At 36.6% G+C, this 22,282-nt stretch overlaps 1 pseudogene across 1 annotated transcript in view; it reads left to right on the top strand.

Moving 5' to 3' along the window:
* The window catches only part of LOC149832028 (citrate synthase 2, peroxisomal-like), a 28,058-nt pseudogene extending 11,234 nt beyond the window's left edge, over positions 1–16,824 (top strand). Inside the window, exons 2-11 of the transcript XR_016433208.1 lie at positions 6,280–6,342; positions 6,894–6,950; positions 7,616–7,677; positions 12,306–12,431; positions 12,519–12,576; positions 12,647–12,720; positions 12,839–12,958; positions 15,236–15,333; positions 15,417–15,536; positions 16,683–16,824. The product of XR_016433208.1 is annotated as a citrate synthase 2, peroxisomal-like (transcript). The remainder of the gene's footprint in view (positions 1–6,279; positions 6,343–6,893; positions 6,951–7,615; positions 7,678–12,305; positions 12,432–12,518; positions 12,577–12,646; positions 12,721–12,838; positions 12,959–15,235; positions 15,334–15,416; positions 15,537–16,682) is intronic.
* Positions 16,825–22,282: the final 5,458 nt, after the last annotated feature.

Consider the following 22,282-nt stretch of genomic DNA (forward strand, 5'->3'; position numbering starts at 1 on the left):
GGGAGTAGGTGTCAAAGAACCAACAAAGCTTTGCTGTGACAATAAAAGTGCAAGCCAAGAACCACACATTTCACGAGCGAACAAAGCATATAGAGATGGACTGTCATTATGTCAGGGAAGAATACTTGAAGAAGGTCATTGATCTACCATACGTGACGTCTGAGTATCAACTTGCGGACTTCTTCACAAAAGCTCTTTGTTCGCCTAGATTTCATTTCCTTCTTGACAAACTTGCGGTTATCACACCGTAAGTTTGAGGGGAGGTGTTAAAATGTATACTCAAGAACATTATTGTAAGTATAAATATATATACTTATATACATAGAGATACGTATACATATGTTATATGTATACATATCTCTCTATATAAGTATATATATTTATACATTTTTCTCTTTTTACCCGAAAAGGGTATTTTAGTCCTTTTACATTTTGGCATATTCCATTTTGAATATGCTGTAATTTTCCTTTATTTTTAAATTTCTTTTATTTTTTATTTTTCCTTTTTGTATTTCCAAAAAGGTGCATTGGGGGTCTCCCCAATAGAGTCGTTGGGGAGCCCCCAACGGTCACAATTGTGACTGTTGGGAGCTCCCCAACGACTCCTTTGGGGAGCCCCCTTGCACCCCTCCTTTCTTGTATAAATAGGGGTGTTCCCCCTTGTTGTAAGATAAGCTTGAGAGTCTCGAGCATTTGCTTTTATTTATGAAATACATGCATTATTGCATGTTTATTATTTATACGCTTTTTGCGTATTTTGTTCAAGTGTTGTGAGGGTGCTTTCGTGCACCTCTTTTATAAAGTATTTGTGCTTGTATGTGTATTGTCTCTTCGTGGACAATTTTACACACCTCTTCTACTTGAATTTCATTTAGTTTACTGCTTTTTTATTGAAGAAATTCCTTTTTAGTTTGTTCCTACTATTCAAATAGTTCTTCATCTAGCCGGTGGATAGGTTATATGCTGTAGTAAAAGCATATGTGCTTGTGTAATTTCTTGTCCAAATTTTGTTTTCAGAGACTTGCATGTACCTGGCCTTTCATCAGATGGTTTGCTTATCAAGTACACCCGACTAACACAATCCACTGCAGATGCTGCACCTATTTTCTCAGCAAGATAATCCTAAAAGATTCCTACATTGTTTGAAAACTTGGTGGTAAGGCTGTAACCTTAATATTAACTTGGATAGTGTTAGTCTTTGCATCTGCTAGCCAGTTCATCTTGGTTATGGAAAACTAAAAAGAAAAAAAAATTAAGGAAATGATGATGATCCTAAAAGGGGAGGAGGTGGTAATAGCCTTTCGAGTGCCTTTGACATTTTCTAATAATTCTGAAAGGAATGTGATCTCTCGTCTTTGTTTAGTGTTCTGCATTTGACTCATGATTTTGGATTAGCTTATTTGGACTGGTATTTTATCCTAGTGCTTTATTCAGACTCGTAGACATTATGCTATGAATAGAAGGAAGAAATGACTTGCATCATGAAGACAATAAACAGAATATCATCAACAGTCTTGATTGATCAATGAAATTCTGGAAGGTTGCATATTCCAGTTCAGTGGAATCAGGATAGGGAATCGTTGTGTGGTAGTCTCTCGTTATGCACATTTTGTCTGTCCATGTACTTTCATCACATGGTTTACTATGAATTAGAATTTTACATTTCTATAAGGAAATTTTGCATGAACTGGACGTAATGAAACATATGAAATTATTTAATCTCAGCTGTGCACAAAGCCCAATGCTGTATGTCTCAACTGTCAATGTTTTGTCCGACTAGTTCACTTGTTTTTGTTTGTGCATATAAAATGAGGGCGCAAGATTTGCTACTCAAAGTTATGACCATGTAGATTTATGATAATGAACAGAACACATATTATTATATTGTTGCAATCAATCAGTTATTTCCGTTTGGTTGGTGTTTATGATAGAAATCACTGTTTGGCATTAGTCATGAAATCAAATGGAAATCACCAACTATGGAAGTAGAGGAATAACCTGAAAAATATAATTCAATGTAAATTGCAATATCAATCATTTTGTGCATAGTTCTTTCATGAGTTTCTTCCCCAAGTTTTTTGATAAGCTTTCATGAGTTATATATCAAACACAAGGTGAATTAAACTAAATATGTGTGTCCACTCAATTGTGAAATTATGCTGAAGCAAGATAGCTTTTTTTTTAACTCTAGATAATGAGCATATGAACAAAGTATTTAATGTGTGCATATTTTGTTGAAATGCATAACACTACATAAAAATATTAATGTGCATAGGTACATAAATTCAGCCTCATGCATATGCGTGCACTCAAGGATCACAGTTACATCTATGCTCCAAAAGATGGGTGCAAGGGTGCTTGTATATGTTTCTGTCAGATGCATACAATTTGCTGCAGATATAGAAATCCATTAAAAATATGGAGAAAAAGCATAAAAATATAAAATATACATGGTCATATATAATGCATATTATGCTATACAATATGTCTACTTGTAGCAGCACCTAGTACCAAGACTGGAATATACCAGCATCAACACTTGTCTGGGGATTTTGAAGTGCCATGTTACAAAGGCCGTTTTTACGAGTAACATGGGTTTTTATTTACAGACTAAATTGGCAAAATTTGATTTAAGCTTTTCTTTTTTCTCATATTAACATTATTGCTTCAAACAGTAACTGTAAATTGCTAGGAATTTAATGATGAAGACTTCATTGTGCCTAGACCAAATAGAATGATGGATTTTAGGAAGACATCACCAGTATGACTTCTTGAAAGATGGATCAATTGAATATAAGCTATTGATGTGCTGTATACTAAAAAAGTATGTTCAACTCTATGGAAACTTTTAACAAAAAGATCATTTGTCTACTTGGTGCAAGCTACTGTGTTGCCTTGGTTTTCAAGTGAATTTATGTATCCCTGCGACCTTGTCTTGAAAGGTTCTTTCAACTAAATGAACCACCAGACTAGAGGGGTCACCTACCAATGAGAACATCCATCTTTAACGTGTTATGGTATGGCTATGCAGGGTCCAAGGAGGTCTCTTTGAACCGAGCCATCTCTAACTGGTACCATCAGGTTTGGCAGTCTAATTTGAAAAGCTTCTGGAAAGCTGAACAGAACTGCAATAGGTGAGTTGCGGTCTCTTCCTTTTCTAGACACTAGCAAAGCTGCCTGTCCTTGCAGACAAGCTAAATAGAGAGGATGACATCTCTCTCTCTCTCTCTATATATATATATATGTGTGTGTGTGTGTGTGTGTGTGTGGAAAATGTATAGTGGTTCTGTACAACCATACAGTGGTACTCTTGTTTGTATGAATCTAACCACTAAATGGTAGATCTAACTATACAGATGTGTGTAACATCATTTATTTACTATGTTACAAGGTTTTATCATGTCTAATACATCATAAGATCCTATCTTTATGACAGTGAAAATCAATGGCTCACAATTCATGCAAATAAAAGGTGGTCTAGAAATAGTATAAAATATCATAATTCGGTCAACTTTAACACATGGAGATAGTTAACAGAACATGCTAAACATTATCCAAAGGTTAGTAAATAGAACATGTTAAACATGATCCTAAAGTTAGAGTTTCCATTGGAGCTTAGATCTATGTAAATAAAGTGTGCACCACCATAAGTTATGGTGGTACCACCATAGAAGCACCCATTATATATATATATATATATATATATATATGTGTGTGTGTGTGTGTGTTGCCAAAGTATGGTCTTGCCAAAATCATCCTCTTGTAAATGTTGAAATGTAACATTGGGGTTGCCAATTCCATCTCCTGGTATCCCATGTGGTAAGTGGGGTCCTGTGTCAATCTGAAGCCCCAGGATTGAATCCTTCTGCCACATCAGGCGGCTGTTGTTCTGGTAGGGGTCCACTTAACCCCAGCTTGCTTTAAAAAAAAACAGATAGGGGAAATGACAACTCACTCCCAAACAGCATAGGGTGTTGGGGAAACCATAATGCACTTCCAATTCAAGTCTCTCTCTCTCTCTCTCTCCCTCTGACTAACGCTCGCGCACACACACAGTTTTGAGAATAAATTCTTTTTAAGCCTCTCTCTCCTAATCTTTGGAACCGATGAAAATAATCTCCGTCGATCATCTTGCTTGTATCCTCAGTTCCCACCAAAATAACCTTTACCGCAATTGTTTTGGGATGAAGGCGTAGTTGTTGTTGTTGTTGTTGCATTTTTAACATTAAAACAAAAAATGGTTTTTTAATAATTAAAATTAAAAAATTGTGTCCTTGTATCCTATTTCTAAAAGAAAATTCAACTTACCAATGGAATCTGCATCACGTGTCCTTGTGTCCACATGTCTTTGTGACAGCCTCTAACGTTAAGGGGCTTGAAATCAATCACACCAAAACCAAACATGAACATGTTTCATACTGATATTTTAATATATGAAAATGTAATTATTAAAAAAAATTACTATAATTATTAAAAACCGTTAACAAATTAAAATAATGTTCATACATGTGAAGTGGTGCCATCGTGTCATTTCGTGTCCAACTCGTGTCATTAGGGACAGCCTCTAACATAGATTAAAAGATCCAAAATTATTAAGTAGGTTGCACTAGGGGTGCCCTGGAATTTTATTTATTTTTTTTGAAGAAAAAGAATTTTGACATTGAACAGCGATTGCGCTGTACTTCATTTGATGTCTAATATATAACATTGTTATTGGAAGCACATTAAAAACCACTGAAATAAACAGGGAGACACGTAACGTGTCTCCTGCCGTGTCGTATCTTGTCACATACACTCAAACCCGGAAGATAGCTTGCCCACGTGACATGGGTTCTGTCTGCATGTATAGATCCTCAAAATCAGATGGGCATGAAAGACGTCACGGATTGCATGTTTTTCTTAACAAATTCAACACGTTCCTCATTTTTGTCGTAGTTCATATCTGTTTCTTGTTTCTTAAGGGCCCCCAACTCCACACATCTCCCAACAGCAACGAGCAATCTCTCTCTCTCTCTCTCTGACTCATAATATCTGAAGCTTTAGTTTGTATTACATACGTTGACAGCTGAAATGATGCCCAGTTAGGCTTCCGAGTCTCAAGTCCTGCTGGGGCTTTCAGCTGGGATTTCCTTGTAAATCTGTTCCATCATTTTGGTACAATGGAGATGTGGTTTTGATGATGAGCTATAGTCAAGCGCAGGTGCTGACAAATGCTATTCTTGTGTTGGTTTCAGCAGGTCATTTGTATGGGGGCGAGCCAACTTAGTAAACAAATGAAATAGGAGTGTGTGGGAATACTGGGTTAAGGAGGCGCTTCTCTATATTAGGTGACTAACCCATAGATCGTGGTGGAAAGAGAGCATGAAATGGTTTGAAGAATGGAAGAACTTGAGGTTATGAGTTTCTCTGGTTTAAATCAAGGAATTAATGGATCCGTTATCGAGGGATTATACATGAGGCTTCACTATGAGACCAATAAGTAGTAATGATGGTTCCCTCTCTTTGAAGATGTTATTCCCCTTCATCAAATGGATTTATGATGAGATTTTTGTCTGGAACATATTAGATTAGTGCGAGATTGAATATGAAACATCCAAGCTCTTTGCTCCTCTCAAGCGATTGGTGGTGTGATATGTAGATGCATCGATATATGCATGTAAACATGCATTCACAATGTAGGCACAGATGTATGTAAACCTCCTGTACCTTCACAACATTAACTTGGCAAATGCCAATCATGTATCCTCTCATGCCAATCTTACCAATTTAGCACATACTCAATTTGTATCCATGCCAAAGAGGATTCTCTTTCATTCACATCACCACTTATAGAAAATATATGGATCAAAAGAGATGATAGTGTGTTCGCAATAAAACAAGTCAAGAATTCATTAGATGCCACAAATAAGAAATAAAAAAGTCACATTCTTCCATCATTGTTGTTTAAATATTTCCTTTCTAAAGAACTACAATTTGTAAAAGAAGTACAATGAGAAAATTCTTTTCCTTTTTCTTTTTTCTTTTGTTGTTTTCCCAATTTGAATAGCACCATGGTCTTACTGAAAAGTTTAATAACTAAAACTAACATGGAACACGTTAGTTAAAACTTATCAACACATTATTTCAATATGGTATAATATTAAAATGAGATTTTGGTCCCTTCAAAAATTAAGGTAAGTTGTTACTTCTAGTAGTATCTTCATATGATTTATTTCCACAAAAAAAAAGCTTTTCATGTGTGTTTTTCTGCAAAATCCTGATTGATAGCCTCGTTCACAGGGTCAAGATATTTATAAGTCCAAGCAACTAAGGGACAAGCAGATAGCTCGTATACTTGGGAAGGTATGTCTTTCAGAAACTTTTGACAAAATTTGTTCAGAACTTAGTGTTTAAACTAACAAAATCATTAGTTGATGTGTTTATTTGAGTAGAAAATGTTTTGGATGGTTGGATTTCTTCAATCATGGTCACAATCATCCTCAATATATTTTGATGATTTTTTAATATTTCTTTATATATTCTGATATTTAATGGTGATTTATTAGATCATTACATTGATATAAAGAATTCCATCTTGAAGAAAATCTCTTTTAATTGCTTATTTTCTCCAACATTTTGATGTTCTTTGCTTTTATCTTTGTTATAAACTTCGAAAATACCTTTTCTTTTTTCTTTTTCATTTTTTTTCTTTTTTTACATAATTGGCAATATTTAAAAAGGGAGAAAATCCACTTGAGAAATTTCCCTATTGAAAATAGCCAATGCAAACAATCTTTACAACACCTTCATCTTCTATAACTTTTTTGTCTTTTTGGTCAGGCCTCCACTTGGTTATTTGGGCATATATAAGGAACAAAAAAAATCATCTTTTTGCTTATTAATTATTTTATTAGGCCCCTACGATTGCAGCAACAATATATTTGAGGTCAGCTGGAAGGCTGCCCAGCTATGTCACAGGGACTCGGCAAACCGGGTGCCACACCCGCGTCGATGCGATGCGAGTGCACGTGTGGGTGCGGCACTCGGTGCGGTCAACCCGACCCTAAGTGCGCTCAATGCACCCAGGATCATTTGTGTCTAATTTTTAGACTTAAAAAAAAAATTACGCCCGATGAAATATGCTCTTGAGGGAGGATTAGGGCAAATTTTTTTTGCCCTAATCCTCCCTTCCTCTCCTCCCGATCTCTCCTCCTAAAGCCTCCGCCGAACCTCGACATCGTCGTTGACTGCTCCGCCTCTGCTCTCCTCCTTAGGTACGCTCTCTCCTCTCCGACTCCCTCTGCTCTCTTTCTCTCCTCTCTGACTCCCTCTGCTCTCCTCATCTCCTCTTCAAACTCTCCCTTGCACAAAGAGGGTGCTCGGCCCCCTCCCCTGCCAACAGAGAGTGCAGGGAGGGGGCTCGGCCCCTCCCCTGCACACAAAGAGCGCAGAGAAAGGCTCGGCCCCTCCCCTGCACACAGAGAGTGTAGGGAGGGGCTCAGACTCTCCCTTGTCGACAAGGAGCGCAGGGAGGGGGCTCGACCCCTCCCCTGCACAATATATATATTTTGACGCACCCCCACACCCAAGTTTTTTGAAAGTGCTGCACCCCCGCACCTGCACCCATGTGACATAGCTGCCCAGTCTTCCTTCCACCAATCTTTCTTATACAGAGAAATTATATATGTTGGACTCACTGTAAGTTATGTTGAGGATTTGCCTCTATTTTACAAGAAAATGTCACTAATTTATTTATAATTTCTTTTTCTCAATCAAGTTTTTTATGTCTTTCTTTCCTTTTGGATGCGACTGCAGGCAGCACATGCCTTTTATCGATTATTTTATTGAATCTAATAAGTTAAGAATGTAGGTGTTGCATCCATTGAAAATAAGATGAGAGAGAATCGTTTACGGTGGTTTGGACATATTCAACGAAGGCCTAATGATGCTCCAGTTAGAAGGATGGAGAAATGAAAAAATATATTAGTTAAAAGAGGTCAGGGTAGGCCTAAGAAGACTTGGATGGAGATGATAGAAAAGGATATGAATGCTTTGAACCTCACCGAGGACATGGCATTGGATAGAAATGATTGGAGGAGAAGGATTCATGTGGAAGACCCAAAATGATTTTCTTTTTTGGTTCATATCGCCAACCCCAATTGTTTTGGGATGAAGGCGTAGTTGTTGTTGTTGTTGTAATAAGTTAAGAATGTGATTTCTAAAATTTTCCCCAATATCGCCTTTAAGATTTTTGATATATATGACTTTTTAGTAAATGGTGCTTGTGTTAATGCAATTTTAGAATATAGCGTATGAGTTTTTTTTGTCTAAATTTCTGTAAAGAATGTTATTTATAATTGCTTCAATCCCGTTGGCTGTTTTGAAATTATTTTGATCCAAAGAATGGATAGCTACCTTTTTTTTTGCAATGAAGCTTGCCAAATCTAAATGGATTACTACAGATGGAAATAGTGTCAGGTAACCCCAATTAGAGCAAGATTGTTTGTCTCGTGTTCAACCCATTTAGGTTTTGTTGACTGGGATTTCTTAGATCAGCCTACTAATTGGCTAAAAATTTATGGCCAATAAACCATTAAATGTCTTTATCTCTCCAGATTATTATAAATATATTTTGGGGCATTTGGATGACTCCCATAATTTATTCATCAGGCCAGCACCAATTCCATTAATAATGGAACGACATTTAGCTGCAATACAACAACAACAACTACGCCTTCATCCCAAAACAATTGGGGTCGGCGATATGAACCAACAAAGAAAATCATTCTGGGTCTTCCACATGAATCCTTCTCCTCCAATCATTTCTATCCAATGCCATGTCCTCGGTGAGGTTCAAAGCCTTCATATCCTTTCTTATCATCTCCATCCAAGTCTTCCTAGGCCTACCCCGACCTCTTTTAACTAATATATTTTCCCATTTCTCCATCCTTCTAACTGGAGCCTCATTAGGCCTTCGCCAAATATGTCCAAACCACCGTAAACGATTCTCTCTCATCTTATTTTCAATGGGTGCAATGCCTACCTTCTTACGCATATCCTCGTTCCGAATCTTATCTTTTATTGTATTTCCACACATCCATCTAAGCATACGCATCTCAGCTACACTCATTTTTTGAATATGATGTCTCTTGGCAGTCCAACATTCCGTACCATATAGTAAAGCGGGCCTAATAGTCGTCCTATAAAACTTTACCTTCAACCGCAATGGCATTCTACGATCGCACAACACTAGACTCATCAATCAAAACAATATCATCAGCAAACAACATACACCATGGCACATTTTCTTGAATTAATCTCGTAAGCTCATCCATCACTATAGCAAATAGGAAAGGGCTTAAAGCAGATCCTTGATGTAACCCAACCGTTATAGGAAAATTGGTTGTCACCCCTTCACAAGTGCGGACATTGGTTACTACTACTCTATACATATCCTTAATTATACTAATGTACTTGAGAGAAACACCTTTCTTCATCATTGTCCACCAGAGAACGTCCCTAGGTACTCTATCGTATGCCTTCTCCAAATCAATAAAAACCATATGCAAATCTTTGTTCCTCTCTCTATTTTTCTCAATAAGTTGTCTAAGAAGATGTATAGCTTTCATAGTTGATCTTTAAGGCATAAAACCAAATTGATTCTCCGATATCATGACAATCTTCCTCAACCTAGACTCAATCACCCTCTCCCAAAGTTTCATAGTATGACTCATGAGTTTTATACCACGATAGTTTGTGCAATCTTGTATATCACCCTTATTCTTATATAGAGGCACCAAAGTACTCTTCCTTCACTCATTAGGCATCTTATTTGTCCGCCTAATCTTGCTAAAATGATTTGTCAACCATTCTAAACCTTTCTCTCCCAAGCATTTTCAAGCCTCGATAGGTATACCATTTGGGCCAACTGCCCTTCTTGATTTCATTTTCTTCAAAGCCTCTGCAATTTTTTTCTTTTGAATCTTGCGCATGAAGTCACGATTCATCTCATGAAAAGGAATGGACAAGTCTCCAAGATCCTGAGCATGACTTCTATTAAATAGCTTATCAAAATAATCTTTTCTTCTCTCCTTAATCTCCTCATCTTTGACTAAAACCCTTTATGTTTCATCTTTGATACATCTAATCATACCCATATCACTCGATTTCTTATCTTTTATCTTTGCAAGCCTATAAATATCCTTCTCGCCCTCTTTGGTATCCAACTTGTCATAAACCTCCTTATATACCTTATCCCTCGCGTTTCGAACTACTTTTTTAGCTTCCTTCTTAGCTATTATATACTTCTCCAAATTCTCATTATCACGACTCTTACTTAGATTTTTATAACACTCTCTTTTAACCTTAATAGCTAATTTGACATCCTCGTTCCACCATGATATATCCTTACCTAGCGGTGCACCGCCTTGAGACTCACCCAATACCTCCTTAGCCACCTTTCTCATGCCACCCACTATCTTATTCCACATTGATTCTGAATCCTCCTCTAGACACCAATCAACTTCCTTAACTACCTGCTCTACAAACATTCTTTGTTTAGTTCATTTCAGTGCCCACCATAATTCTAGGATCTATTTTATATCTATCTCTTTTGCGGCATTGTCTAATTCTAAGATCTAAAATTAAGACTCTATGTTGTGTAACTATACTTTCTCCCGGTATAACCTTACAATCGAATCAACAACCCCTATCTCTCTTTCTAAGTAGGAAAAAATCTATCTGACTCGTATTAACCCCACTTTTAAATGTTACTAGGTGAGACTCCCTCTTCCTAAACCAAGTGTTTGCTAAGATCATATCATAGGACAAACCAAAATCTAAAATCCTTTCTCCACTTTTGTTTCTTTCTCCTATACCATAGCCTCCATGGATACTCTCAAATCCATCCCTACTAATGCCTACATGTCCATTAAGGTCACCGCTGATGAAAAGTTTTTCACCATAAGAAATCCCTTGTACTACTCCATCTAAATCTTCCCAAAATTGACGCTTAATGGAATCATCTAAACTTACTTGAGGTGCATAAACACTAATAATATTAATAATATTCGTACCTAATACTAATTTAATAAGTAAAATCCTATCACCCTTCCTACAGACCTCAACTACATTATCTATAAACTCACGACTCATAACAATCCCTACTCCATTCCTATTTCTATTTATTCCTGTATACCAAATCTTATATCCCTGAGGTTCTATCACTTTTGTCTTCTCACCTACCCATTTGGTCTCTTGTAGACATAAAATATCAATCTTTCTCCTACACATAACATCTACTAACTCTACCAACTTACCAGTTAAAGACTCTATGTTCCAAGTGGCTAACCTAATTTTATGGTCTTGGACTAACTTCTTTACCTCCACCCGTCCAACAAAGTGAGGGAACCCTTGCCTATTTGACACCACACTCGGGCGCTGGTGTGACGCGTCGCTTCCAAGCGATGACCTAGCAACCCTTGCCCATTTATCACTGTCTTCGGGCCTATAGAGTGCAGCGCGTCGCTCAGTAGAGAACGCCCCCAACAAAATTCTCATATTGGTTCATATTCATAGGGTATGACTAAGTTTTTATGCTAGCTGTCACTGGCCTACCGCAACCCTCCTCCTTTATCCGGGCTTGGGACCGGCAGTGTATAACTAAACAGTTATACACAGGTGGAGTTGACATTTAGCTGCGATACACTTTCAAAATAAAAGTTAAAAAAAGGCTATTTTTTCAAAATCACATTTTAAAAAGCAGGAAATGGTAGTTGTTTTTTTATAGAAGTTGTGATAACGAATGTTGGTGGTAAGTATATGCATACAACCGCCTCTTTAGGTATTTTCAACTGGCACTTGGATGCATATGATGTGTCTGTTTGGCTGCACCATTTGAAGATGCTCCCTTGTGTGTGTGTGTATAAACATAGAGAGAGAGAGATTTATTTTGAAAATACTCATTAAATCATATTCAATGTTTAAAAGAGAAAATATAAAAAATAAAAAATGTTTTACTTTGGGCACGATTAGCATAAACTTGTTTTATGATATGATTCTAATGTTATATTGATTTTGGATTTAGTGAGGTTGAAAAATTAGATTTTTTCACCTTGGAAAGTGTTCTTGAAAATATCACAATGTTCTCAAAATAGGAGAGATATGTATTCATGGACATAGACGTGTGTGTTGACAAGTTAGCCCTCTTCTCACTCACCTATCTATGCACTATTATTGGTAGAGTGTGATATTTTTTTCACTCATTGGGAAGTGATGCTTATGAAGCTCTTACTATGATCTTGTTGTATTGTTCTTGTGAAATTCAGTGGCAACAGATCCTACAAACCGAACCCTCGTCTTGCTCAGGTTCTTGATGTTTTTTTCATACTCCATGCTGAACATGAAATGAACTGCTCTACAGCTGCTGCAAGACATCTTGCCTCCAGGTATACGTGTTTATGCTTGTTCTTTTGTGAACTCTTCTATTGATCTCTATAAATAATTGCATTGTATTTTTGACATTATGTTCTATAAATAATTGCTCTTACAGGGGGTGCTGGAGGGCTTTATGGTCCACTTCATGGTGGAGCTAATGAGGTAAACTAAAACTTCAATTGGACATTTCTTATTTTATATGATCTAAGAATCTAAACATCTTGACATGCAGGTCGTTCTTAAAATGCTAAATGAGATAGGAACGGTTGATGATATCCCAGAATTCATTGAAGGTGTAAAGAACAGGTTTGTTGTGCTTTCCTCCATCTTTACTTCATAATGCCTTCTCAAGCAATTGATTCTTGTTTATGAATTTTGGGTTTCAATTATTGAATCTGTTTTCTTTATCACCTTGATACTTTAGGAAGAGGAAGATGTCTGGTTTTGGCCATCGTGTATATAAGAACTATGATCCTCGAGCCAAAGTGATAGGCATATTAGCCGAGGAAGTCTCTCAATTGTTGGACGGGATCCTCTTATAGAGGTATTCATTTTCCTTCGTAATCCTATATAATGAATTGATCAGAAAATAAAGGCTTTATCCATTTTATGTTACTAGTTGAATTGTAGGTAATGGATTTTCCCTTATTAAAAACGGTTGTTATCATTCTCAGCACTCTTTATACAATTGCTTTTGTGAGAATTAAAATGCTACTGCTTTTTAAGAAAAAAGTTAAAATGGAAACGGTTTGCAACAGTTTTTTAAATACAACATATAAGTGGTTTTCACTGAACAATATTTATTATCAGTTGAATCCTAATAGTACAAAAAGATTGTCTTTTGTGTCTTACAATGTCTGTTATGAGCCTATTCATTAAGCAGTTCCAGTGCATTGCAGAAAAATCCACTCTTGCTGCTTATCTTATGAAGGAACATGGGCCTTATAATCAAGGATCAGGATATATAGTGAGAAATGATGGACTAGAAATGCACATATTTTTGAGTAATTACATAAAAAAACATTTGTTGCATACACTTACAATTCCATTAGAAGTTCCAATCTATGTTGGATCCAGTTTAAAATTGTCTTTTCTTTTAAATAGAGATTGAATTTGGTTGAACTTCCGATATTTTAAAAGCTTCTTCATAGGATAAAATGTTTGCTAATGCATTGTTTTGTGAGGGCATGCTACCAAATTGGTTGGCATTATAAATGGAAAATAGAGGGTTCAGGGTTGCAGTCCTTTAGCTTTTGACCAAAAGCAAAATTTGAAAAAGGACATAGCGAACATGGATTGTTATGCATCATCTATTTCCGGAATATTTACTTACAGTGAACTATTATTATATTTAATTTTTCTTTCATTGTTTACTTAATTTTTCTTCTGTTTGTTTTCCCACAGCATTTTTTCATGCTAAACTTAGATTGGATTGCAAAAATGATACGAACCAGTTCTCTACATCACCATTTATAGCATTTGGAGATTTTTCTTGGCATAGAAAATCATGTGATATTTGTAAAAAAAAAAATTATAGTTAGGCTGGGGTCAGGTATGCCTACCAGTTCATTGATATAGTGAAGAAGGAAAAATTACGTATTCCTGATTGATATAGTGAAGAAGGAAAAATTACGTATTCCTGAGAGGGATGCCAGATTGGTGGAAGAAACAACTTGGTAAACTTGAAATTTAGAAAAAAAAACACAAATTGTAAAATAGAAAGAATTAAAAAACATGGTAAATTTATAATATATTGGAAATAGGTGATAAATAGATGGATCACATTTTATTGTAACTTTCATGCTTGTGAATTTATTGCAATAATTTCAATTGTCCTGAAATTAATGACATGGGTTTCACATAGTAAAATGATTCCCAATTATCTTCTGCTTGATGCTAAAAAGTCTTGAAGTTTGACTAAGATGAAACTACAATGAGCATGATCCTTGAAGAGTTGCGCTGACCTTTGTAAAAGGCCTTTGTTTAGCGGTAGCACTGTGGTGCATATTTGGTGCTGCCTTTCACACATGCATATAATGCATTTTTAGGGTTTTTACAGAAATGATTTGACGCATAATTCATTTGCATGATAAATATTTTAAATTATTGAAAACCATTTAAATCTCTGTGGTTATAATGTCATATATTTTTTTGTTAGGAGTATTTGAGTGGATTTAGGATGCAATGAACAGAGAGAGAGAGAGATGATTTACTCTAAATTTGAAAATGTTTTATTGTTTATCCTAATTCAAGAAAGAAATAAGAAAGAGTTGGTTTCTTTCTTAAGCCATTGTTTTGAGTTGGTTTCTTTCTTAAGCCATTGTTTTCCATTATCTCTGAGTTTGAGTTTTGAGAGTGTTGATGCTGGAAAGGACAGCTAGGGATGACTCTTGATCATCTAGAATGTGTCTTGTTGGATCCTTCCATATGCCATGAGGTTTTGTTTTTGAGATGTACTTTTGAGTGAATTTCCTTCTTTTCTCCCTAAATCTTATCCAAATAATTAGCCATCACCGCTCTAATCTTATATTATGATTTTATTTTCTGTCCTTTTTATCATTTGATTGGATTGTTTTGATAAAGTTAACCTTTTTGCAAGGTTTGTGTGAGATTAGAATAGGATCAAGCAAGATAATAGAATCATCATCATCATTATTATCATAATTTTGAGTCATTTGTGTTGTTATAGAAGTCATGTTGCATCGTATAATATAATGTGACTTATCACTGTTACCAGCTGTTCTCGGTTGCATTTTGGAAAGTTATATTATTTGGTAGTACGCCTATTATTACCTTTGTAATTTACTTTTGTTTTTGGCAGGTAGCTGTTGCCTTGGAGAAAGCTGCACTTTCTGATGAGTATTTTGTCAAAAGGCAACTCTATCCAAATGTTGATTTCTACTCTGGCTTAATCTATAGGTATTTCAGAAATTTGAATTTTGGGGTACTAGAAAACTGCTTCCACTTTTTCATCTTTTTAAAGTTGTTCTACCCTTTGTCAGAGCAATGGGATTCCCAACAGAATTCTTTCCTGTCCTTTTTACAATCCCGCGCATGGCTGGTTACCTTGCACACTGGCGAGAATCACTTGATGATCCTGATACAAAGATCATGAGACCACATCCGTTTCTTTTTTTCACTTCTGTTCTTTTGGTCCTTTCACCTATTATCAGCTGGCTATGATATCTAGTGATGTGTAGTGGTAGGAAAATGCCGTTTGGATTATACAAATATATCAGGAAACTACTTTTCTTTTCATGAGCAAGCTGTATGTCATTTGATTTTATGAGGATTTTCTGATTTGATAGAGTATTGAGATTATGTTTAGGTGGTGGGAAACATATCCGGCATCCTCTTTGTTCTTTGGGGCTGGTTCGTTTCAATCCCATAGAAGGGAAGGGTCTTACATGGAAAACGGTACAGATTTCTAAAACCTCGTGTTGGCTCAGCTTTCCCATGGAAGTTCTTTTATATGGGGAGAGGTATGAAGGGATTTTCACATGAAAAGAAAAAGGTGGTGAGAAAAACTTGGACCTGCATGAAGCTTGGATGTTTGTTTCACCCATGGTGGAAAAGGGAAGTTAGCTTAGCAATTTCTTACTAAAACTATATGAAACAAAGGGGTCCTTAGACATTGCTGTTTAAATTTCTTGTACAAGTAGATAAAACATGGACCATATTTACCAGGAAATGAAATGTATACTAGAAGCAATGTGTGAAGAGCAAGTGAGGAAGCGAGTGATAAAAAAGTAGCATGAATCGGGAAGCGAGATACAATTGTGAAGCAATTATTCAAGCACATGAAAATGAAAAGGAAACATATAGAAAGAAATATGAAGCGTGGGCAAAAGCAAATAAAAATGAGATGAACACAAGTATAAAATCACATAAAACCATGTAAACTTGTTATTAAAAAAATTTATTTTTAATGTGAAAAACATGGAAAGTTAAGGAGAGTGAGTGGTAAGTGACAAGAAGCAAAAGAAAAACGTAAAGTGAAAGGGAATGGGTTTCAGAAATGAGAAGAAAGTGGGATTCCCATTAAAAGGAATCGAGTCTCTCATATTTTGGAAGCAGGTTCCTCAGAGTTTTCCTCTTTTGGAGGAAGCGAAGAGTTTCCCACCTCTGAAGCAAGCTTGTGGAGAAACGACCTTCCTCATGTAGCAAGAAGTGTCCGGTGACTATGACATGGACATTATCACCTTTAGCAAGTATGCATGTTTTCCTTAGAATTGGAGTCCTTATACCAATTATGTTACTTTTGATACAAAGGTATACACAAGGGTCTGGCTTCGGCATTATGCGCCTGTCAGAGAAAGAACTTTGTCAGAAGGAGCTGACAAGCTGGTTCAACTATTGGTCTCAAATGACACAAGGAGACGCCTTGCAGGATCCAGAGCCTGGACTTGACCTTCCCTAAGTCATCCCCAGTTTATTCAAATCAGAGTTACCAGTCGAGGAAGCGATACGGGAAGCGAGGCACTTTCAAAAATTTAGGAAGCGTGGGACCACTTAGAAGAAAATTTTGAACCGTCTCGGAAGTGACCTAGGAAGCGAACCTGAAGCGAGGGGGAAGCGTGGGGAAACGTTGGGGAAGCGTGCTTCCCATAAAAGGGAAGTGCGCTTCCCAAAAAAGGGGGACGCTTCCCCTCATGCTTCGGAAGCACAACGTTTAGCGCTTCGGGAAAGCGCGTTTCCCTTTTTGCCTAGGCGCTTCCGGTAACTCTGATTCAAATAGTATTTTTGCATGTAGTAAGTTGCAGCTTCAACCGAAGCATGGTGAAACCTTGTAAATAAGCTTAACGGGTAAGTTGACTGGAGAAAATTCAATACTGCATTTGTGTTGGAGGCAGAGTCATCATTCTCAATTGAGCATTGTGATAACAACTTTCCCACAAGCACCTAAATCTATCTACATTTACAGTTTTACTTGAATTTCTTTCGGTTCAAGGTGGGGGAAAGAAACTATGGAACTGATACGACTCATTCGGAAGTTCGCCTAAAGTATTTATCACTCGCACACAACGGAGCAAAGTAATATTAGTGCTTGCTTAAAGAATAGAAGATGAAAAGACACTGCTCAAGATCATATACCATCTAAACATTTTGGGGTTCTATTATCATCTTAGCATAGGAAAATGAACATAGAATGTGTGTGAACGTAAGCTTTTGTTATGATCATCTTAGCACATGAAAATGCACCTCTTTTTCAGCTTTTGTTATTTTGTTTTGTTCACCTTTTTACCATTTTTATACAAGTCCTGATTTGGAAGAGGATCCAAAACTTTCATCAGTAGACACACTTGCCGAACTGCCATTATATGCCTTCATCCATCACAACTCACATGGTCATCAAATTGGAACTACAAAATTCGATAATAATGGGAAAACCACTTTGTTCACTGAGTTCATTGATTGCTGACATTCATGAGTTACCCTTCAATTCATGCCCCTTTACCATATGAGCAGAGCCCTTTGCAGCAAATATTATGATGGGAAGACTTTTACGATGATACTCAACAGAGAGTTGGCTGCAAGCATGATGATACTCCACAGAGAGTTAGGTAGCAATCTCACCTTTTAAATACCTTGATGTTTCAAAATATCTCCCGTTTCTAGAATATTGTGATATTAACTTGATAAGAATATGCATTTTTATTTGTTTATATTTCACCTTTTCATTTTTATATATTTTCAAATTTTTTTGCTGATATATTCTCTTGCCAATAGGGATATCAACGGGTTGGATTTGGGTCAGATCTAGGCATTACCGAATCCAACTTAACCCGGATCCGACCTATTCGGATTCAGATTCTGATGGAAAAAGATATAATTGAATCCAGATCCGACCAGTTCAAAACCTGATATTTACACTTAATCAGATTTGGATCTTAGTCAGTTTGGGTTTTAGTTGAATTTGGATTTGGGTTTTAATGAAAAATTAATACATATTGGGTTACATCCAACCTGTTGACATCCCTACTTGCCTAGAAAATCTCAATAAATTTCTTGCGCCACTAGGGTCTAATGCAGAGATACGTTGATTAGGAGATGATAAAAAAAGTTGAATCTCTGTTGATAGTGACTACAAAGAAGAAGCTGACATCGTTTCATGGACACTCGGGATTTTGATGTTCCCTACAACTTAGCAAAAACTTTATTTTTATTTTTATTTTTGTAAATGTAACCTCATAGATGTAATCTACATGTTCTCTTCAGCAGAAATCGGCATTTGAATCACCAGAATTCAATGTTCGTACAGGTTTTCTGATAAAACAAAAAACTACAGTCGTACTCACCAAGTTTTTTTTACTCAAAAGAACATGTTTTTTTCATTGTAAAACACGATCCAAGAGTTGATAACCACTACAGCGACTATGCTTAACTAGGGGTATCAACTGGTCGGGTTTACCGGACCAAACCCTATAGAGTCCGGGTATGGTGACAAATAAGAAGACCCTATTAGAACCCAGGTCCAGACCCAAAGGTCCGATTAATACATGGACTCGGGCATAGTTTGTGAAATTTTATACCAGACCTGGGCCCAACCCAAGTTCCAATTAAGACCCACAATTTTTCAATGTAAAAATGATAAAAAAATATTGTTTTGCTGGGTCTGGTTCATGTACTTATTGGGTCCAAGTATGGTTTCTCTTATAGTAGACCCGATTAGACCTGGGTCCGGACCCGATACCATACCCAAAAATCTGGTCCAAGTCTGGTTCCACCTGGGTCCGAAACAAACCTGACCCGTTCACACCCCTATGCATAACACGTCTACTGGGTTAGATTAACTCAAAACAACTTACATCATGAGATCTCAACTAAATTGTAGGTATATCGATTATAGCAAATATATACACTGTTTGCTACAATTGATACAATCTACTTTGCAAAGCTCTTTTTTTCTTATTTTATTTCTTTTTTGGTAAAGATGTGTTCTACGTGCTCCATTTAATAAGAATTGGTTTTTGGATTGCTGGAATCCAACATGTAAATAGGTTTTTACATTGATACAAAACTCTGATTGTAAACACATATTTCAACTCATAAAAACAAGTTTTTTTAGAAACCAAAAGTTAATTGTGCACTATGCTGAAGACATCTAAAAGGTACAATTGAACCTAAACAGATGACAGCTAGATTGTAGGAACAATCAATTGTATTAAATATATACCCTAATTAATGAGTTAATGTTTGCTACAACCCAATGCAACTACAATGGACTTACCAAAGTAAATCTAACCTCATGGGTGTGATCTAGATGTCCTATTTAATGAGAAATAATCTTTTTCTTCTAAGTAAATCTAACCCCATAGATGTGAAATACATGCTCTGTTTTTTGCATCATTGGAATCTGTTGTTTGAACAAGTTTTTCAATAATACAAAGTTTGACTGTCAATAAACATGTCAATATTTTTCAACTCATAAAATCCATGTTTTTCGTTAAAAAAGCATGATCCAAGGATAAATCCTAATAAATAGACCATGTTGGTCACATCTACAAAGTAAGATTGAGGTAAAATGTGACTTGTATTATGAGATCCCAATAGAGTGTGAGTACAACTGAATGTAGAAAATATATACCAATAATTAAATAATTACATATAATCATAGTGACAAACGTTAAAAATGACAAAATCTCATTTTTAAAAAACTCGAGAGAATTTGAAATTTTTTCATAAATCACGTGTTTTTTCAGCAAAATCTCGGCAATAAAAAAAATAAATGTAAAAATATAAAAATTATTTTTTATAAGAAATTATTAATAAAAAGTATTTAAAAAATACATGGTTTTTTCATGATAAATTGCTGTTTAAAATGTAAATATTGCGTTTAAAATATGGTATTTATGTTTTTTTCATAAATCTTGCTATATTTTGAAAATCTCGTGAGAGCAATTTCTTGCGATATTATCATAAGATTTACATAAAATCTCACGATATTTGTCACTATGCATAGAATTTGTCTATTATGCAAGAAAGCTACCTGAAAAAAAATGATGGACATTTGGCTCCATTTTAACGGTAAAAAATTGAGTCGAGAACACGGCCAAATTTCAACTTGAGGATATGCATTGCCCTTGTCAATTACGCAATAAAATTCCTCCTAAGCTTTGACACAAGGTTGGACACGTCTCAAGCTCGAAATACAAATTTCAAAGTTTTTTTTTTAAAAAAAAACAGGACACGACAACATGAGTTTTTTTGTTTTTTTAAACAATAAAAATTTATTTTGATGTATTAATTTATAAAATTGTGTTTTTATTAAAATAATATTAAAAGTATTAAAGGCTGACAAAATATTAAAATAATGTTTGTGGTTAACAGGGTCGTGTTAGGGTGTCATAAAGTGTCCAACTGGTGTCACCTATGACTCGCAGTCTAAATGGAGTATCATTGTGACCAACTTTGTCAATATTGTACCGCACTTTGAATCCTTTAAAAACGATTCAGGTTAACTGGTCGACTCTGATTCGGAGCTGAATCCAATCGGCCAGCTTTTAATCAGGAAAATAACGTCACAAAAATAGTAAAATAATATTAAGAATATTTTTTTACAATTTATTGAAAAATAAACCGAATCAACCTGTACTGTATCAATTTCTGGCCAATGCGATACAATCGACAGATTCGCACCGGTACAACATTGTTTGTGACAGCCGTTAAGCCATATCCTCAATTAAAGTCTTTGACTAGAGCCAATTGGGCCCAATATTTTTCTTCTCTCTCTCTGGCTGGCCGGTTGAAAACCTGTTCTAAGGCTTTGTGAATTATGATACACCTCCCATTAAATGATTAGGGCAGCTCCTTCAAGCTCCAGTGATGACTGAGATGGTACTCGAAACATAGTCCTTGAAAATTAGACTTGAGCCTTTGCCATCCAGTCTTGGTTTTACTTATTTCTTTCTTTTCTTTTCTTTTCTTTTTTGACTTGGAGAGGCCCCGCATCTAAGATAGAAGACTGGGTTGCACTAGGGATGGCAGTGGCCCGCCCCACCTCAAGATTAGAACCTCCATCCCCGCCTCCATCCCCGGCGGGGATGGATTTTAACCTCCACCCCCGCCTTCATCCCCGTTTCATGTCCTCCATCCCCTGTTCAATCGGGGATGAGTTGGAGAAAAGTGGCAGGGATGGGGCGGGGAAAAGGGTACGTCCATCCTGCCTCCATCCCGGAACGGGGATGGATTTTAACCTTCGTCCCCGCCTCCATCCCCGTTTCATACCCTTCATCCCGTTCCACTGCCATCCCTAGGTTGCACCTGGTCAGCCTGAGATACTTTCTTTTTTCGATTTATAACCCAAAGAAAGTGCACCTGATCCTGCTGACTCAACCTGCCATACATATGATTGTGGTGCCAATAGCATATAAAAGTCTGAAGCTAGGACCCCACCCCTGGGGTCTATGATGGGCGTCAGCTTGCGCAAAGGGAAAACACTCATAGAAATCGAATATTGACCACCAGACTCGCTAGTGGTCAAGGCGCCACCCACTACATCTACCCTCTTGGGGCCTCAGCCTGCCATACTTACTGTCGTCGTCCAAGAGGCATTAAACTTTGAGGCTAGACCTTCGCTCTCAAGACCTATGTTGGATGTCAACTTGCACAAGAGAGTGATGTCTGAAAAAATCGAACCTTGACCGCCGGTCTGATGACCTAGGTCCCACCCACTACGCCAAACTCCCTCAGGGGGCGCTTGGCCTTGGTTTAACCCATTTATAGCCCACAACTAGAAAGTCAGGACCTATTATATTGATCATAGAAGAAAGCCCAAAAGATTAACCATATGTCTGGCAAGAAATGAGGCGTTTCCAGTGAGCTGCAACACATGTATGGCATGTGCCTAGAAGCTGTTACAGGGATT

Source organism: Nuphar pumila, chromosome 7 (genome assembly GCF_984573655.1).
Source record: "Nuphar pumila chromosome 7, dmNupPumi1.hap1.1, whole genome shotgun sequence".
In the NCBI taxonomy this organism is placed as follows: domain Eukaryota; kingdom Viridiplantae; phylum Streptophyta; class Magnoliopsida; order Nymphaeales; family Nymphaeaceae; genus Nuphar; species Nuphar pumila.